The sequence below is a fragment of the Carassius auratus genome, chromosome 32, assembly GCF_003368295.1.
Source record: "Carassius auratus strain Wakin chromosome 32, ASM336829v1, whole genome shotgun sequence".
NCBI classification, from domain to species: domain Eukaryota; kingdom Metazoa; phylum Chordata; class Actinopteri; order Cypriniformes; family Cyprinidae; genus Carassius; species Carassius auratus.
In genome coordinates, this window is record NC_039274.1 from 28,658,951 (window position 1) to 28,679,843 (window position 20,893).

General features: G+C 36.2%; 1 pseudogene; it reads right to left on the reverse strand.

Annotated features, from left to right (window-relative positions):
* Nucleotides 1-749: 749 nt before the first annotated feature.
* On the reverse strand, nt 750-19,518 carry LOC113052014 (metallophosphoesterase MPPED2-like; annotated as a pseudogene).
* Nucleotides 19,519-20,893: the final 1,375 nt, after the last annotated feature.

Here is a 20,893-nt window from a genome sequence, read left to right on the forward strand (position 1 = left end):
TCAAACACACGTATGGGAATGACACCGAGGTGCTTTCTCAGGCTGCTTGTTTACCAGAGTGGCACCATCACAGAAATAACCTCACAAGAGCTTTTGAAGTTTAAATGAATTCAAAATGTCATATTTACAGTACTTTAACTATTAACTTTCTTAGTACGTCAATGGAATTTCTAAAGAATTCCTGAAACTGTAACCGTAAAGACATTTGTAATGTTGCAAAATATTTATATTTCAAATAAATTATTATAATTATTGCTGCCCACTGAGAAATAGGTCATGTTACAGAAGTTAAAGGTGTGGAGAAAACATAAATCTTTAAAAACAGAGTACAAAATGATGATGATATATACAGAATAGGGTTGTGCCTATAGACGATAGTATCGTGTACCGCCAATAGTCAGAGATAGACGATGGCAGATGTCTCTGTCGATAGTCAAGACGACATTAGGCTCATGATCCTATTAATGTATTAATTAATTACATTTAATAATAATAATAATAATAATTTTTAGTTTTATTTTTATTGGGCGACCTATTATAATTCGGCTATCAAACTGTCCAGCTATTTCACTTCAGCACCGCATTTCATTGAATAATGACCATATTGCCCAACACTAATACAGAAGAAACCAAAGGAAAGAGAATTCTGACCATCGAATGACTGCCAACAATTTGCGATTTTGATTAAAGTAATTGTTCTTAAAATGTATTTACTGTAAAAGTAAAAACACAAGAAATGCATGAGGAACTTACCATGGCGCACCATATATTCGAAAGCCCTTGACGGTGATGTCCGAGTCCTGCAGGTAAACACAGTTTGTCAGGAGAGACTGAACACTGTCAAAGTCCTCGGGTTTCAACTTCGACACAGAGGGAAAGCGATAGTAATCCTGCTTGACCCAGCTCCGCCATGAAATCCTTGTCGAAGGTCAGCTCATGATTCCCGCGATCACCACTTTAAACTCATACGGTAGTCCACCTGCAACACCATAAAAAACAAACATGTTAAAAACAGAACATTATCCCTTTCCCCATAATTAATTTTCATATTTAACACAAAACTAATTTTGGCAACTAAATTATTCAGAAGAGATATTTCACACCATGATAAAAGACCATTGACACTCTTAACTGAGACTGTAGATAGAGTGTCAAAGGTCCATTTGAGAGACAGGTGGCAGTAATGCACTTATATGTCCGCCGTAAAGCAAGAAGAAGAGGAAGATGCGTCAGTTGTCGGCTGTTGTGAATGCGCCTCAGTATGTGCTCATGGACAGTTTGGACATTGCCATGAAAATCACAGGTAAAAACTTATTTAAATACTGTTCAGTTTCTTTACACATCAATGTATCGTCAGGAGCCACAGGGTTTAATTTGGTTTTGTTTGTGTATGTTTTTTTGGACTCTCAAAGCCTTGATTCCCATTTACTTACATTATATGACTGATAGACTGCAACAGTTTGAGTAAAAAAAAATCTCTGTTTGTGTTCTACTGAAGAAACAAAGTTGCCTACAGACAGAGAAACAATGGGTAATAATTAAATGTTTATTTTGATGTATACATTGCATTCTCTGCATTTAAAAAATAAAAATAAAAAATGTTTCTAAAAAAGGAAACTTAGTTGGTCATTTTAAGAGACCCAGGAGTCTTATTTTCTCTTGCATAATTAATATTGCACTTTAATTAAGCAAAAACACATTTTATCCGATTACTCGATTAATCGATGGAATTTTGGTAGAATACTCGATTACTAAAATATTCGATAGCTACAGCCCTAAAGATAAAGATAAACATCAACTCTTCATATCCCTTTAACATCAAATATCTTCTGACTGGACACTGTTTGCATTCACCACTGATAGACAGATTTCTTGTCAGTGGAATTCGCGTTTGGTCACATTTGAATTTATCACAAAAAAAAAAATGCTCTGTTGAATTTCATGTGAGGTTACTATGATCCAGAGGAAAGTCAAATAATGAAAAACAGGACCCTTCAAGTAGAAACAGGCTATTACAACAAAACATACACCAAAGCATCTTTTCTTTACCTCTCTATTAAGGCTACTGTCTATTCTCATACAACATTAAATGTATTGTTAAGTTTGCTTTCTCTGTAACAAGTATGGTTGGATAATTTCCTTTAGGGAAAAAACTAAACAAAAGCTGAAACATAACATAAAAGGTACTGTCAGTGTCTTCCAGGCCACTTTGGGTTTTTATTCTATCTACAGAAAGTGCATTAAAATACAACAGGCAGCCTGAACAGCACCACACATTGCAACAATTCCACTTTTTACAGAACTTGGCAAATACGGATACTTTTATTTTTGGTACTTGCTTCAGTGATAGTGTAGGTTTTGATGATTGTAGTCACAATATTTGCATTTTCACAACCGCTACTTATTACGTAATATTGAAATTCGAAAAATAGTAATTCAGATTTTCTTTTCCATTTGGTCTTGATTATATAGTTGAGATAGAGGAGGAACTGTATTCTATCGTTGCTGGGTGGAAAAACAGTAATAAAAAAATTTGACGTAAGCCACATACAATGATGGGCAGGCATGAGGCCATGTGTGGTCGCACAATTCGCACACTACATCTTTGTCTGAACACAGCACTGTTCACATGCTGTTTTGTATTGGTGCATTTTAACAAGTACAAGTACAGGAGTGCAGTATTGGGTCCAATTTTGATACTGCATCACTATTTATTAAAGTCACAGCCGCCTCATTTTCCTTTTCTTTGTCCTCACTTCAGCCTCCATCGTCAAAGCAAAGCTCTTTTTTGCTGGTACATCAGGATAATGCAACAGGGGAAGTTGTTCTTCACAGAACTCAAACAAAAACGAATGTCTCTATCTCTAAAATGCTAAATCCTCAGTCAGGAAACACACACAGACCGTCTGTCAGTGGATTGCGTAACACATATGGAAAGCTTCAAATGCGGAGCGAGTTTGAGAACAAATGGCAATATTTCACCTACCAAAACACAGATGAAACAAGGGACTTTTCAAAAGCAAAATGGGACTGAAAATGCAAAGGCAAAGACATAATAAAAGTCAAAATCAGAAGCTTCATAAAATATGTCTGAAGGGGTTCTTCGCAGCCCATTATTTGTTCTCTTTTATAAAAGAGAACAGTAGGAAATAGCCAGTTTAATAATGGCTTTTCACAATTTGAATGCGAAGTGTGTCTTATTTGGAAACAATACAAACCAATTAAATCTTGAACTGTAAACGTATCAGGATAGGAGCAAAACGCTTGACCGAAATCATAAGGAAAATCAAAAGATAACCTGATTTATAAGTAAACACTTTCCCAGCAGTTTAATTTACTTTCTTGCTCCTTCCATGAGCCCGGCACTATATACGTAGACTGGGATACATCATAAATCCCAGTCTAATCTAATACCAGGAGCCCATCTCTCAGCTCAGCGGTCCACAGTCAGCCAAACGTCATCACGGATCCATTTACATGGAGCTTTCCCATCGCACAAAACCAAATCACGAACCCCCGGCGGACGAGCTTCATGCCAGCCGCTCCATGGCGGAAAAAGGCCTTGAATGCAATTACCTCCCCACAGACTGCATCTTCTGTGTCCCCGCAGGGATTTTTACAACATTTTATTGCCATCAAAATGTATTTTTCGAAAAGGACTGCAGATATTAAGTCTGTTTATTACTTTGAAGAAGCTACGGAGGAACATATGGGAAGGTATGTGGCGTTTGGCAAAGGGATTTGGGTTTAGCCTCAGTCTGATCTACATCAGAGGAATGGCGCGGGGCACAGTTCGGCAATCGCTGTGCGTAATGAATGCAAATCAAATTAGTGAAAATAAACTACACACCATAAACATCTGAAACTAAAGGATGGCTGGTAGGGAACATGTGTATTTTGTTGAAAACAGAGCGGCGCAATCACATTTGTCAAGTTTTTCGGACCGCTGCGCAAAAAAGAAAAAAAAAAGAAAACATGGGATTTGATGAATTGAATTAAAACAAAGAGCACATGGCACCAGAAAACCCAACAGCACAAATCACCAAACGTTTAATCATAAATTAAAGCAAGAGTTCACCCTAAAATAAAAACTCATTATTTACTCTTCATAATGCTTTTCAAATTAGTATGACGTCTTCTTTCATTTTAACACAAAAGATTCATTTTTAAAGAATTTCCTGGTCACTCTTTTGGTATAATGAAAGGAAATGAGCTGTCAAGCTCCAAAAAAGGTAAAATAGCATCATAAAAGTATCATTAAAGTAGTCCACACGACAATCTTCTATGTCTTCTGGGACCATACAATAGTATTGTGATGATAAACAGAGCAATATATAAGTTGTTATTTATTAAAAGTCTTGACATTTGCTCTAGCAAGAAATATCGACACTTGGTTTGAATGAAACTTTCTTTCATCTCTCAAATATTCTCAATGAATCAGTCTATTTAGTTCACAATACCTGTCTAAATGATTAATTCATGAATCTGACTGATTTTGTTCTTGAGTTCAACTCAGGGTTCAGGTCACTGCAGTTATAAGGTCACTGGAGAGGACGATTTTTAGCAATTAAGATCTCAAATTATACCAATTTTCATGAATCATATGGACTAATTTAAAAAAGTTTATAATTCGTTTGTGTGCTTTGGGAAGCCTATTGTAAAGAGCAGGCAGGATATTCTTCAAAAATATACCTTTCCTGTTTCATACAAGAACAAAAGTCATACAGGTTTGCAATGACATGAGAGTGAGTCAACAATAACAGAACTATCATTTTAAGGCAAACTATCCCTATATCTCATTATTGTCTGTTAACAAACATGAACACTTTATTTTCCCATCCTTGCAACATTGTAAAACTTAGAAGCAATGCTGATCTATATGACACTGGATCTTTCGGAAGTCCTGCACTGATCAAATAAATAAGCAGTGAACTCAGACAAACAAAGACAAGACCTAGCTCCTTATTTACACAGACCCATGTTTGCATCCGGAGAAGTACAGGTCAGATCTCACAGGCAAGATAATGAGCAGAACTAAACTTTAGCAAAGAAACCTCATTCCCCCGAAAGATTCCTGAGAATCGATCCCACGTATCAACAAACACCATGATCAATGACAATGATTAGCAGCTGGGCTTTCTGTGGCAGAAAAACCAACAAAAGTGAGCTACGCTTCACAAAAATGCATGTTGAATGAGGAAAATGCAAAAGAGAGGGAGAGAGGAATGGCAAAAGTGGCAGTATTTAAAAAATCTAAAATAACCAACACCAATTACCCCTTGCAAGTTTAATTTATAAAGGCCTTTTATGTTTTTTTTCCCCCTCCTGTATCATTTAGCCCCTACTGCTAAAGAACAAAGGAGCGACCTTGGAAAGAAACGCAAGCATTTATGTTACAGAACTCTCCAGAAAGTATAACCGGAATGCTTTGGCTTAGACAATGAAAACACAAAGATCCTTTTTCCCGAAGATCCACTTCAGGCTCGTCTGAACAACTTTCTTTGAGTTTGTCAAAAGGCTTATATAAACTTCTCTATCATCATGTCACGATTTGTTTTAAACTGACTAAACTCTTCTCTCCAAACATGGTTTTTTACAGAAGACAGCTTTCAGGCATTATGAGATTATCTATCAGCGCCCGGCTGAATGTTTACAACAAAAAGCGACGATGTGAAAAATAATTTCATCGTCAGGTTTCCTTTGAGACGTGAATAATAAGTAAGTCGAAGCATTCTCCGACCACCAGGCACTTCAAAAGCTGCCAGGTGTCACATGCCAGGTGGCGTCAGGTATGTTGATAGATGGAGGGATGGAAAGATTGCTGACAGCTCTCTCAGTTTCCTCTCTTCTAATGCACTTTTTCATCCGTGTGTGACACGGGAGTATGCATGGATGGAATGACGCCGTGAAGGACAAACCAAGAGCCTGTGATGTCAAAAAATCAGGCTCCTGCGAATACGAGTGTCACAGAAGCTTTACTTTGAAATTGCAACTTTTATTATCTTAATGACCAAACTATAGTAAAAAGTAGTTATCTATTCTACAAGCTACAGACACAAGTATCTTACTATACTGAAGATGTCTATATAGACAATATCTTGTAGAAACTTCTTATACAATTGTAAAAACAAAACCAATAAGAGCAGTACCGTATTTTCCAGACTATAAGTCGCACTTTTTTTCATAGTTGGCTGGTCCTGCGACTTATAGTCACGTGCGACTTAATTATCAAAATTAATTTGACATTAAGCCACCGAAATAAACCAATACAAAACAAGTGTAATGTTTTCTCTTGGTGCTTGGTTCTAAATAAATGCGACTTATAGTCCAGTGCGACTTATAGTCCAAAAAATACGGTAATTGTTTTGGGGGCTCAAAATAAGGATCTGAATACATAAAAACTGCAGTGAAAACAATGACAAACAGTATTTTAGGAAATATTTGGGTGGAATAATACAATGGCATTACATTTTGCAAACACTATATGAGTGATTAGGGTTGCACGATTAATCGGACGCGATTAATCATGATTGCCAGGCGCATTTAGTCAGTAAAGTCAGTTCTGTGATTAGCAGTAAATCTCAGGTGAAACAGCATTTACTACACAAGAGCTGTAGTTCTCTGACAGGCTATGCAAAATCGCGTTCGTAATCGCAGATGATATAATTGTAGGACTATGAAATTGACAAAATCGTTCTCAATTATGACAGCTGTTTGTGTATCTTCTCTACAAATGTTGCTCCATCTGAGAGCACATGAAAATACAATATTTAACAACGTTTTAGCTCCAAATTCACTTCGTAACGTCAGTCGAGTGTTTAAAATAAATCCTTCTGTAAGATGATGTGGCTTCTTAAACAGAATAATTAAGGCACACAATATTTCATTATATTCTAAGCAAGGCTTTGTTGATTAGCATTTCATTAAAGATATACTTTATTATGATGAAAATTTTCATAAGAAGAACTCAGATAAACCATTGCAATTTTAGTGTAGTACATTTTACTGGTATTTATTTGCTTCCTAACTCGGCATGTTGCTTGTGACGCATGCTCATGTATAGAGGACACATGAATACACATCCAGTTTGGTAATACACGATTCACTGATCTGAAGGTCAGAGATGAGAGAGGCTTCATGGATCAACGTGATCTCTTTATGGCTGAGTCAGGTGCAAACATCCCAAACCCTCAGGCCTGGACTCCCTTGCACCAACAGAACTCTGGATGTCACAGCCGGCAACTATTTGATTTAATCGCAAGTGTTTTGATCTACACCTCAACCAAAGCACAGGATCCAAAAAGACTTGTGGTGCAGGATTTACTACACACATGAAAAAAAACAACACAGAAACTTCCTAAGCTACATTTTTATGAACAGAGTTCTTAAAGAAACCAACCCAAAAAACATCACTAACAAAAATGTTTGGACATGAACCAAGGTAAGACCAGAGTATTTTGTGAGTGGTAAAGTTTTATATATTTTTTATTTATTTCTTTCAGTCATGATCAATGAACAAAATACTATATGAAAGAAACTTCCATCAAAGCTAAATATAAAACCCTCAAAAACCCACAGTTCAAATACCAAGAACTTTATGATTTTCGAAATGAAATGAAAACACGTTTAAAGAAGAATTTCAAAGAATACAATAAGATTTGGTTTAAACAAGAGTGCATTACAAAAGCTGAAACTTATGCAAATTATAAACTCCAGACAGAGTGTGTGTGTGTGTGTGTGTGTGTGTGTGTGTGTGTGTTATACACACACTGTACTACAGCTCAAACTAATGAGATAACGTCATGCATCAAAGGCTTCCAAACAGATATATTAACAAGAGTTATGGAAGTCAGGACTGATGTTTCAGTCTCACCATTTTTTGCCTTTTCTGTATTCTACATATTTTTCTCAGAGGATTGTTCCTACACATAAAACCATGATGAATTTAACCTTACAAAAATAGGCATAATTAGTTGCTAATGAAGGACCCATTGCTCTTTGCTATGAATCTGTAATTAGTAAGTCTTGTAGAAAATACTCACGTCTACACCAGATAAAAACAGATCTCACAGATTATAATAAGCAGAGCTGTCTACTGAGCAAAATTCTCTTGCCACTTTATTGTCCTAGTCCATATGAAATAAATTGAATTCATGTACAAATACAAATATATTTTGTTTTATTTGTGCATTTAAACAACTTCTTACTGTTAAAAACAAAGCCACATTTAGATGTTGAAGGTTTCTTGCTTTTAATTTAAATGTTTGGTTTCCGATCATATGTATATACAGTTATGTGTAAATTTTACATTTTGTGAAAAATATAAAATTCCATAACATAGTAAATGTTCATTTTAATATTTCTGAACTTTAGTTGATAAAACTAAAATATAGAATGTTTGTCAATGGACTTTTTCTAAAATTTACTATGGCTTAAGTGTGGCTTAACAGTCTGAAAAACTGATGCAATACTGGAAACTTCTACTGTAGACACAGAATAAAAATTACATAAATGCAAATATCAAAATCAAAGGAATCTCGATTTATTAAAACGTATTAATCGATCAATATGAGCTGCAGATACACTAACATTCAAAAGTATGGATTTAAGTTTGAAAAAATGTTTTTAAAAGAAGTAAATTACATTCACCACTGCTGAATTTACAAATACAATTTCAAAAATACAGTAAAAACAGTAATATTGTTTACAAAAAATATTATAGAGTTTATCAAGAATATCATAGAGTTTTCTATGGTAATATATATATTTTAATGTAATTTATTCCTGTGATACAAAGCTGAATTTTCTAAAAGTCTATCATTGTCACATAATCCTTCAAAAAAAAAAAAAAAAATGCTAATTTGCTGCACACACACACACCAATAATTGTGTTTATTATTATCAATTTTGAAAACAGCTGTGCAGCTTATATAGTTCTATTTCTTTCATCTTTTTCCATAATATTTTCCTGTTCTAGCTTTTAATGTTTTAAATGCTGACTCAACTCAACTGTAAGTCACTTTGGATAAAAGCCTCTGCCAAATGAATACATTTAAATGTAATTTTTGGATCAACAAAAAAGTCAAAAAACAGCATCTATTTGAATTGTTTTTAGTGAAATCTTTACTCTAACTTTTAATGTATCCTTGCTGAACAAAAGAACAAAATAATCGATCCCTAGAAAAAAGCTAAACTTACAGGTATTGTACAATGACTAGATAACCTCCTTTTTCTTTTTTTTTCAGGAGAAATACTTCCAACTTCAAAATACAAAGTTAAAAGTCTGAGCAAAACAGCAAAAAGATCTAACGAAATGACTTCTCGCACCCAGAATTCCTCACTGAACAGAAAAAACCTTTCAGTAATGACACACACAGCTCACTGAACACTTCCTGTTATTGTGACGGATGGAGAACCTCAGCCTCTCCTGACCATTAGCTTCAGTCACTAAAACCTGTCACCACCACTTCACACGTCTCTAAACGCTGCGTGTGTGTGAGGGTCAGCTGTGATGCAAGAGGTTAAACTGTGGTTAATCGTGGCTCCTTACCTAACCAGTCGTTAAACTTCTTGACCTCCGAGGGCAGGCCCAGCTCGGTGAAATCCCCCGTGTGCAGGAGCACGTCCCCGTAGGGCATCTGGATGCCATCTGTCCGTGAGTGTGTGTCCGACACACACACAAAACGCGTGTGGCCACTCGGCTTGGGAGCGTCGTATGAGATGGGGTCCACCCTGAGAGCGAGAATAAGTGACAGAGAAACAGATGGAGGGAGAGAAAGAGAAGGAGCTTATTTTATAAGCATGAAAATCAGCAGAAATAACTGTACGCAACTGTTAGCAAGCTAGTTGCATAAGTACATGAGCTTAGCGACATGTTTAAATCAGTCTGTCAATGTCATGCACTTAACAAGATAAAACACATCCCCCAAAAAATGTGAATGAAGCATCACTGAAGTGGAAAAAGTTTTATCTATAACAGAATCATTTGTGACCGGACAGGATTCATTATGTGACATTGAAATTGAACCACATTTCTTATTATACACTACCATTAAAGTTTGGGGATGGTAAGATTTTTTTATGCTTTTGAAGGAGTTTCTTATGTGCATCAAGGCTGCATTTATGTTATGCATTTAAATTATTTATTGCTGAAATTTCTTGCAAAAATTGTTTTGCATCCCATAGAGTTTACTGTCCAAAGTTAATTCACATCAATACACATTATACAATACAATACACACACAACAACAACAAAAACAAAAAAGAGTGTAGAGTAAAGTAGCATTATAATCTCATTTGGTAGAGAAAGCTGCTTACATATGGCTTGACGGGGAAAACAAGCAACAGCTTAGATGCTGAATTAAATGTAAACACAGCTTTTGAGTCTTAATCAGCTTTTCCGCAAATACATACTGGCCCTGATAATCATAACTTCTACCGCTTGCTCCATTTCTATAAATCAGTTTTTGTGAATTAATGACTTGCTCTACCTGTTGCTTAGGTCTTCATCAACAGCTGCTTGCGCCACCTGCAGGTGAGCGACTAACAGCAGATACAGCAAAGGGATACAGAAAAAAACATAAATTGAATTTAGATTGTGTTTTATTCATGCCTACACCAACCCCAACCCTAAATCTACCCCTAAACCTACTGTAATTATTATTGTACAGCGTGAGAAAAATTACGCTATATTGTTTTGTGCATGCCCAGTAGTTTTTTGCTGTATGCCATCTAGCCTTAACCCAGATTGCAGATCATGCATCGGTACTCTACTGCTATTCCTGCAGTTCCCGGCAATGCAATATTTTCTGCCACTGAATTAGTGGAAGCGAATTTGTTAAGTAAAAATGCTTGTCGAATATTATACATCCTATTTTTAAAGAGATTGAATGTTTCAGAAGTGAACTCTGGAAGGTGAATATGAATTATTGAATTTTTAATTATGAAAATGTGTGAGAACTGTTTTGAATTGAAATACTGAGAGCTTAATTAAATAAACAACTATGTTCAATTTCATCTCCTAAAATGCAAGCCTTGAAAATACAAGGCATAAAAATGCAAGCACTGTTAACGCAATTCTTTATTTTTTCAGTCAGTGGAATTCAACATGCTTTTTTGTTTCAAAGACATTTGTTCCAGACGTTTTATTTTTTGTAGACAGACAAACAGAACAAAGAATAGATGGATAGTTGGATAGACAGACATACAGATGGACAGATAGATATTTTGTAAATGGAATGCAAAAACTGTTGTTGCAGAAACATTTTCACATTTGCATGAACAGCTTTTGTGGAAAAGTGAAAACTACAGCAAAATCTTTTGTTGCAGAAGCTCTGAAAATGGAGGCAGTCTTCAGAAATTCTCGCATTTGATGTCCATTTAAGAGAATCACTCTCTTCTTGTCTGAACATCCTTTTATTTATTTTCCCAAAGATAGTTTGGGGGGAGGACGCGGGTGGAAGAAATTCTCCTCTATAACTCAAAAGGAATGAAAAAAGGATCTTGGCTGTAATTGAAGTCAGAAACGTGCAATAAGCCGCACTTTTTTCCCCACACTATTATTTCATTACTAAAAGGGTTGTCAGTCGACAAAAAGCCCTGGGCTCTCTAATTAACACTTACCTCTCCTGTCCGACTAAAAATATAAAGGACCTTAAGAAGGGAGGTGGGTGGTTGTGCACAGTACACACACTCACTCACACACACACACACACACACACACACACACACACACACACACAATTCCATTAAGGAAAACAAGTATGTTAAGCAGTTGTACATAAAAGAGAATAGACTCAAATAAAAGAAAAGAAAATAGTGCAGAATGACAACAAAAAGGAGAAGACCGATAGAAAAGGAGGAAATACACATACACATAAGGAAGAACAAACACAGTAAAGGAAAATGAATGGATGAGTAAAAGAAAAACAGTATTGGTCTAAGCTGTGAATACATTCATATGACCGAGTCATATCTGAATTGAACCACCTGCACAGAAAATCCTCACACTTTAAACAGGAGCGAGAGAAACAGACAGACAGAAAATAATATTTGTTATTGATCACAATGCAGTAAATAAAAGCATGTCCGCACACACACACACACAGAGAGACACACACCCGCACTTATTGATTAAATGAGGTCTGTGGTGGTCAGGCCAGCCACAGATATAAAAGACTCGACAGAGTAATGGCAGTGGCTGGCGTGCTGAACTCTGTGGGCTACACACACACACACACACAAACACACACACACACACACGCACACACACACACACGCACACACACTTGTATGAATCTATTAGAGTCAACAAGGTTTTTCTACAGAGCTGTGTATCTGTCGGTACCTGAACACGCAACTCACAGGATTTGTTTCACAAGTAAACCAACAATTTAACGGCAAAATGAAATGAAAAATGGAAACCATGTACTATCTTAATGTAAAATTGTTTTGAAACTTTCTTTTACCTGGAAACCAAACAGTTTGGTGGTGCAAGCGTGATGCCGGAGGAACTGTATTCCTGACCCTTAAAAACTGATTGATTCAATTGATTATTAATGACATTTTTACAATGAAACCAATTTATTTGGATGTTTAAACACTAAGCACATTTCTTCAGGTTACCTGACAAAACATTTTTTAAATATTCATTAGGTGGGGGGAGAAAAGAAAGGATTATTCGGACCAGGGGCTTTTAGAGCCACTGAAACTGCATTAGAGCAAAACTATAAGGTGTGTGTGTGTGTACTTGTCTTGTTTTTCTATTCTGTTTTTCGGCTCTTTTACTGGATACATGTGTCATATTGCACAGGAAAGCGTTTTGATTTTTGTTCAAAGATACTTTATTTGACAGCGCTCACTTGATTCTTTAACCTTCAGGAACAACAAGTGATTGAACTGTATCAAAACTTCAAAACCAGACTCAGTTCATCGACTTCAGAGAGCCGAAAACACGCGTGCTATTTGTGGATCGCTCTTCCTTCCTTTGGCTTTTGTTATAAGAAATAACCTAAAATTTGTAAATAGCAGCCACAATTGATTGTAAGGTCAAAACCGAGGTAGGGAACAATTAGATGGTTTCTATTTAGACTTTTTTTCCCTTTACAGCACTGTTAACATAGTGCCCTCAGTCCTCATGGGAAGAAATAAAGTGACAAGTGATTAAAGATATGTGATAAAAGGTTTATCTGCCATGCAAATCTGAGATTTCGTGTCAGTCAAGTCACAATCAGAGCTAAAAATGAGTGACATTTTGTTGGTGGCTTGGTTTCTATTTCTGTATGCTGTGCTGGGTAGCTCCGCCCACTGCACACTCTCATTGGTTGCAAATCCTGCTGAGCATAACAGTATATTAAACATCAAATATGTTCTGATTGGCAGTGTTCCAGATTTTTTCCAACAGCCTATAAGTGAACATTGCATCCATTATCAGAGCAAAATGGGTTCAAAATCCACTTCTCTCAGAATTAAGCTTTTTGAACCCGACTATTTCCTTCGACATTCATATAGCCAGATTTACATTGTGATCCCACCCACTCTTCTTTGCAATTGACAGAGGAACTGTTAATCAATGTGCTTTACAGCACAGAGACACCTGCTGTCCAATGAGAAGAAAGGAATGATTACTTTAGCATAGCACCCCTCCACCCCCCAGCACTCATTATGACATAATGATTGTCCGGTCAATAGGCGGTTAATTTAGAGCCCGACCTCTGGTCTGCGGGTTTAAAGGCAGTGCTCCGACTGCTAATTAATATCAGACGCCCATTATCTGCTTTCTTAGGTTTGAAGTCTTAATATTAATGTTATTAATTAATACTCACTGCAACAGTGTTTATTGATTTAATTCAACAAATATGACAACATCACAAATATCATAGACAGATAAACAGAGAGCCGGACAAACAGATTTTTTTTTTTTTTTAAGTTACAGAATATTGAAAAAAAAAAAAAATTAAGTTACAGCCATTAAAAGACGGCATGCAATTTCTTCATAGAAGGATAAATCAGAGCTCTGCACAGACTACTAGGAAATATTTTGCATTTCTCTCCCCCCATGGAAAAAGATTCCTTCTTTAATGTAGGAATTTGGTGAGAGAGTGACGGAGAGAAAGAGCCGGTGTGAGAGAGTGAACTCTCTGTGTACAGGATGAATATTTCCGAGGGCCAGGTTTTGTAGATGTGGGGCACAGGGCAGTGAAAAGAGTGCCCTGCAGTCAAGCCTTTGATGCGGATAGCACCGCCACTGCACTGATCTGCAGCAGGAAATGGACTTTCAGGCTTATCTGCCTCACTCAGGGCCACGTGTGTGTGTGTGTGTGTGTAAGACAAGCAGGAGCAGGAAGCTCTGTGAACCAGGGCCAAAGAATAAAAATGATAATGATAATCATCAAGAAGAGCCACATATTTACTGGCTTTTCCACTTGTGCAGGTCTGCTTATACTACTTTGGTGAAGAAACATCAAGCTGTACGTAGAGTACAGCACCTTCCCTCATACATAGCAATACAATCCATTTCAGACAGAGAGACACAGCGTTTCTATCTTATCTTGTGCTTCTCAGCTGTCGGCGCTAATTCAATAAACTGCAGAGCAACACAGAAAGCAAAAAACGAGAGAGAGAGAGAGGATGAAAAAAGAGGAGGAGGATGAGGATGAATGAGGATGCACTTCATGAACAAACATTTCAATTAGAACAACTGACGATTTGCAGCCCTTTTAGAAACCACTCTGTATCTCCACACCTTGTGTTCTTACTCAAAAATCTGTTGTATTACCTCTCTCCTAAACAAGTAGGATTCCTGTTTTGATATCATTGCCAAAAACTATAATTCACACTGACAAGGAAACAAAATTAATGTGTAAATTAACCGTGACATCTAAAGCGGAGTATGAGGCCAGTCTAATCTTAACGAATAATCTATTCAGAACTAGCAAATCAGACGTCCTTTATCTGAGACACAAGTGGGACATTTTGGCCAATCGATTAAGCAGGATCTTCACATTTGTATCGGCCACAGAGCTTTTTGTCTGGAAGGGAAGTGCACGGTTGCCTGTGCTGAAATGTAAAAAAATCTTCAAACGTACAGTTCCCAGACCTGCCCAATGTCAATTGTCACTTGACCCCCATGACCTTGTGCAGTGGCTGCCTCAGCGGAGAGAAGCTGTGTGAGTTTAATCAAGGGTTCTCTCATTTCAAAGGCCTCTGGAAGTTCTGTGTGACTCTCCCGCGCACACACACACACACACACACACACATATATAAGCTAAAACAGATCCCCCTGAAAGAAAGAGTTCAGGCCTTTCGGAGGAACCGATGGGACGAGAGAGAGTTCTGATTTAGTTCTTCAGGACATCTGCATTACGGAGGCCAGCTAGAGTGCTGCTTACTGCAATTACAGTCCATGCAAAGCCTCGCTAGTTCCAATATTTTCAATCTCATGCACTTCCATTACACGCATCGCATACGGATACGCACACGAACGTACATACTGCCCTCAATTCCTGACGTTTGTCATTCATGTGCTTCAGAAAGACAATGTAAATGTTCCTAACATAAATCTATTAAGACAGGTGTGGCGAAACCTGCTTGTACACAGCACGTCAATGCAAAAAAAAAAAAAAACAGCCTAGTCACCATATCCTTTTTTAAAAGAAGAATTTTCTGCAAGCCATTCATCAAAAAAAAACACAAAAAACAATGATTTTCTCAAATTAGAAGAGAAACAGCCTTCATGAAGCAACAGTATTCTTCTTTCTTCTGTCCAACAAGAAGATAAATACATGACGTAATTCAAACAACATAAAAGTCTTTGTGTGCGGTGGTTTGTTTGTGCGCTAGGAAAGTGTGCTGCATTCGTTTAGCTCGATACGTACACCCTCTTCTCCCCCCTGGCTGGGATGAATTGAACATTGGGTTGAAATTCTTAAATGCTTCACACTTTCATGAGCGTTTTAATTATTCAAAGGTTGAGAAATTAACAAGGCTGAAGAAAGCCAATCATAGCCGCATAAAAAATATGAAATATAAAAGAAAGAGAGCGAGGAAAAGATAGGGATAATTCAAAGTAGTGCACAACATTGTAATGTTTCCTACAGAATCCTATTTTGTAATGAATTATATATTTATTATCTGTTGCAAATAATTATCCTTAACTACACATTGCCATTAGGGGTGCATGATAAATATCGGCCGATAATTAATGCGCATCTCATCAGTGAAGATGGTTCTCTAATCAGCGGTTAATTCCACCTGATGGAATTTACCACTGATTAGAGAACCGGCTTTACGAAATGCGCATTAATTATCGGCCGATATTTATCGTGTACCCCAAATTGCCATAAAGATAATCAAGTTAGTAATGATTGAGTGATTTACACACTTTACTTTAAATTTATTCACAAATCTAAAGTACACTAAATCCGCTTCAGTTTGAGAAAGACATTAAAATTAATCATAATGTGAAGTTCAGTAAGCAAGTAAATAATTTGACAGACTGATTCCAAACAGCTAACTCTTTTTGAATGATTGCAAATTCACATTCACAACTTAAAGCATTATCCCACTAATGAATCTATGAAAAATAGGAATATATATATATTTTTTTCTCAGTGTTCTCTTTGTGATTCCATAACCAATCTACTTTGTATTGAACAGCCGATTATTTTTAGGCTGGCATTCATTCAGGTCTGAACACATGCATATTAAAGAGCATGGCAATGGAGCCAAAGATCAATTACATTCTTATTAAAGAGGGCTGTAGAAATAAAAGCACAGGAGCTGTTGGGCCGTGCTCGGTTATTTCTGTTAGATCAGGTTGAGAAGAAAAAAGGCAACAACCAATTTCAGGTGGAAGGAGGCTGTGCTGAGGAAGGGTAATGAGGGAGCAGGTGAACAACCGATTTCAATCACAAAGATAGAAAGAGAGGGAACAAATAAAAAAAGATGTAGGGAAGACAATAGGTAAAGAAATACCTAGACCAGACTAGCAGCACTTACAGCAAATTACAATGCAGTATATTAGATTCTCAAACATTTTCAAAATTTACATATTATATTTATCCAATAATGCAAATCTGAGGCTGAAATTATCTACACAAAAATGTAATACTAGTTTGATAAACAAATATATATAGTAGAACTTTGCGAATGAGAAGAAGAGTTTAAACCAAGTGCTGCCTTTTAAGCACAGTAAAAAGTTAAGAAAAACCCAACACAGAAATCACATCAGCTTCAGATATTGTTAAACAATGTGCTCAGCATTTCCGTTCCACAAATCAGCTTCCCAAATATCACACAAGCTTCAATAGTTGACATGACCTGACTAGCACAAGAGGAGCATATGCTTTCTGTTGCTATGAATTTGCTTCATGCAAACAAGAGCAGAAAAAAAATAAAATAAAATAGGTGCCTAAAAAAGTGGAGGGAACCAAAACTGACAAATGTGCTAGTTCTTAAAGAGAAAAGCCTTTCTTCCTAAGTCTTCCTCTGACTCCTGAGGTCATGTCGGTGAGCTTTAACGAGGGTAATTGCTGTCGATGCACAGGGGCCATGTGCATAACTGGGTCACGGCCATGATCATCTGAACACACACCGTCTCTACTGTGTAGTGTAACGAAATTCCCTGCTAAACCACCTACATGAAGAACGCATGAAGTCAAGTTGGAATCCAAACTGAGCCGATTTGTTCCTGGTGTGGTGCACAATTCATCTAGCCTATACACATGATTCCAAAGCAAAATAAATATTTATAATCTTTCTCTAAAAAATCTTTCCTTTTTAGCTGACACCAACCAACTACAGGAGCTAGTCTTATAAAAGTTACTGTAAACTCTAGTATGGAACTGCCACAAAGACCAACTCCCAGTGGATAAAAACAAATCCTATCCTACATATTTTTCTTGTTGTATCCGTACTTTAAAATACTGTTAAATGTACCATTTTTAAAAGAGCAAAAGAACAAGTCATCTTAAAATTTACAGTAAAAATAACATATACACACACTCACTTTTGATGGGTTTTCAATTAAATTATGTTTTCTTTGTTTTTCCTTATCAGTCATGTGCATAAGGGTTTTACGTTAAATCTTTGAAAGTGGTTGTCACTTTATTATAAAGGTAAAAACAGATTTTAGAAATTTGGTATATATTAACATTATTTCACTTAATAAAATATATAATGTTTACCGCAAATTGTATTTCAATCAGTGAATACTGCCACCACATTAACTTTTACAGTAAAGTTCAGGCAACCACAGTTGCTGTCTTTTTATTTGTATTTTTCATTATTTTATTTATTTTGTATTTTATTTCATTTTTGTTCAGGCTTACTTAGGACCAGATCAGACAGATGCAGCTTTGAAGTAAAGCAAATCCCAGTGCATGCTGACAAGAAACCAAAAACAAAAATAAAGGGCCCCCGTTTCTTCACGCGAATGTCGAGTTGTGTGTGTTTATGTCCAGCAACGCTAGCCTCTGGTAAACAATCATTATTTCCCCAATCTAAACAAGCCTTTGCTTTCCCAGAACACACTGCTCTATAAGCAAGGAGGTAATTAAGGAGAAAGCAGTGGATGAAGCAGGGCTGTAACTAGAGAGGAATCAGAGGCCTCGCGATGATGCACACACCAATGACTTTTAATATAATGATGCAGCCTTTTTAATCTTCCTCATATTACAGTTCAAAAGACGGATCAGTTTATACTTTTGTGCAAAAAATTATCAGCCTAAAAAAAAACGGACTATAAGAATTGGAATGATGTAAAAGCTTTCGTAATGACACCGGCATGCTACAATAGCAATTTTTTCATCATATTGAACAGTCTGGAAGACTTTACCCAAAAATGAATAATGCTCAAAAACAGCATGTCTGCTGCAAAGAGTTTTTTCCTCCAAACCACAAACCACTCGACGTAGAGTGAACGATCCGGTTTTGAATTGCACATAATGCAGTGCATGAAAATTTATTTGACAAAAAGGCTGGTGTATGTTTCACCTGAAATATGTAATATTGTGCCACAGCTGAGGTTCATATAAAAACCAAATGCTTGAAAAACGTGATAGTAACTATCTATTTCTGTCTGACCTGCATAGATCATTATGCTATTAAAGGTATCTTGTTTAGGATGCAGTCCAAAGCTATTACAAAGTTTGCTTATTTAGGAACAAACACCATGTTAGACATATAAGGCTTTGAGATACTGCGAGCCTGACAGACCAGGAAAAAAAAAAACGTATGAATTGATGCATTTCTTAATTTCAAAGAGTGCACAAAACAGAACAGCTAAAAGCTAAACCGAACCTGAACTGTATTTCTGTGCATTGTCCCTTGTTACTCACATATGCACGTGTGGCGGTTGAAAGCGGCTCTGGTTAATGTTGTAGTGGGTGAAGGCCTGCGTGGGGTTGGAGCTGTACTCGTCCACCGAGATGGTCACTTTGCCTTGTGACGGCATTCTGTGGGCCATTCTTTGTCCACGTGACACATGAGACACTTCACCAGGACCCTGGAGCGACCCACGTAGTCAGCATCCTTCAGAACCTCCACTTAAACACAGAAAAGAACCCCTGACAGTGCCGAGATGGAGGATGAGATACTATCTGTGAAGAAAGAGTGACAGAATAAAGATTATGATGTGAAATCAATTGCATAAAATGACCGTAAGAGTAATACAGAATAATAATAATAATAATAATAATAATAATAGATGGTAAAATATGGAAATTGCTAAATAACTAAAGTTGTATAGCTAAAAAATATATCTTATGTAAAATATATGTTCTTTGTAGAAAATCTTTACCCTTTTACCCATTTCTACCCAAAATGACTTATGCATGTTTTTTTAAAGGTGTATTTAGTCATATTGAAGTATATTTTTGAGTTGTAGAGAAAAAAAACAACTGTTAATTTAGATTCAAACTTAAGTTACATTTTTTACAGTGCATATCAATTTTATTTTCTCAAATACATCTGCTTAAATATTAAAAAATTCTGACAAACATCTAATAATTATAATCATTTTCATTTCATTTCCACTTTAAATGTATAATAAAAACAACTTCCATGCTGCTCACTAACTCCTCCAAACTCAATATTGTATCACATGTTGCCGTCAGTTTACACTTTACTCTTTGAAAGATATATAAATATAATACAAGCAATAAAACAAAATAATAATTATATGGGAAAACAATCACATTGACCACTATTTACTGTTTAAATGAATGCAGCACACAAAGTTAATCACACTACTAGATTTTAGATATCATTTAATGAGGCAACTCATTATGGCACATCCTAAAAAAAGAATAAGTGAAGTGTGGCACTGCTCTCTCCATGTTATCTACTGTAGTAGTGTGTAAAACTCCAAATTTTCAACACAAGTTTACATTTTAGGAGGCTGAAGACATTTAAAATGTGATGCAAATTAATTCTGAGTTGTTGCATTTTGTTCTGTAGTGTTAGACATGCAAGCATTAGTCAGTAGTATTCTGTCAATCAATTAAATGTTGTTGTTGTTTTTTTTAAAATGATGAATTATTTATGAGTCTTGTTTTTTTTTCCTAGCTCCTGTTCAATATTTTTGTAGCTTTACTTCATACCATGCAATTTTGCAAAAGTATGGTATTACAAATGACAGAAATAACAACCATAATTATAACTAAAATCATTTTAATTTAATCTAAAAGTGTCATGCGGATATGGTGTAAACTCACTACAGTTTTTAAAAACGAAATAGGCTACACGTATTTGTCATTAAGTTATCTTTTCATTTTAAACTTTTTCAGTAAATTACAAATAACGCTACAGGTGAAGTGCTAGTTTGTAAATCAAAGTTTTTTGAAAATTCACTTTTTTGCATAAAACAATATTCATCTTCATTACTGCGCGTATT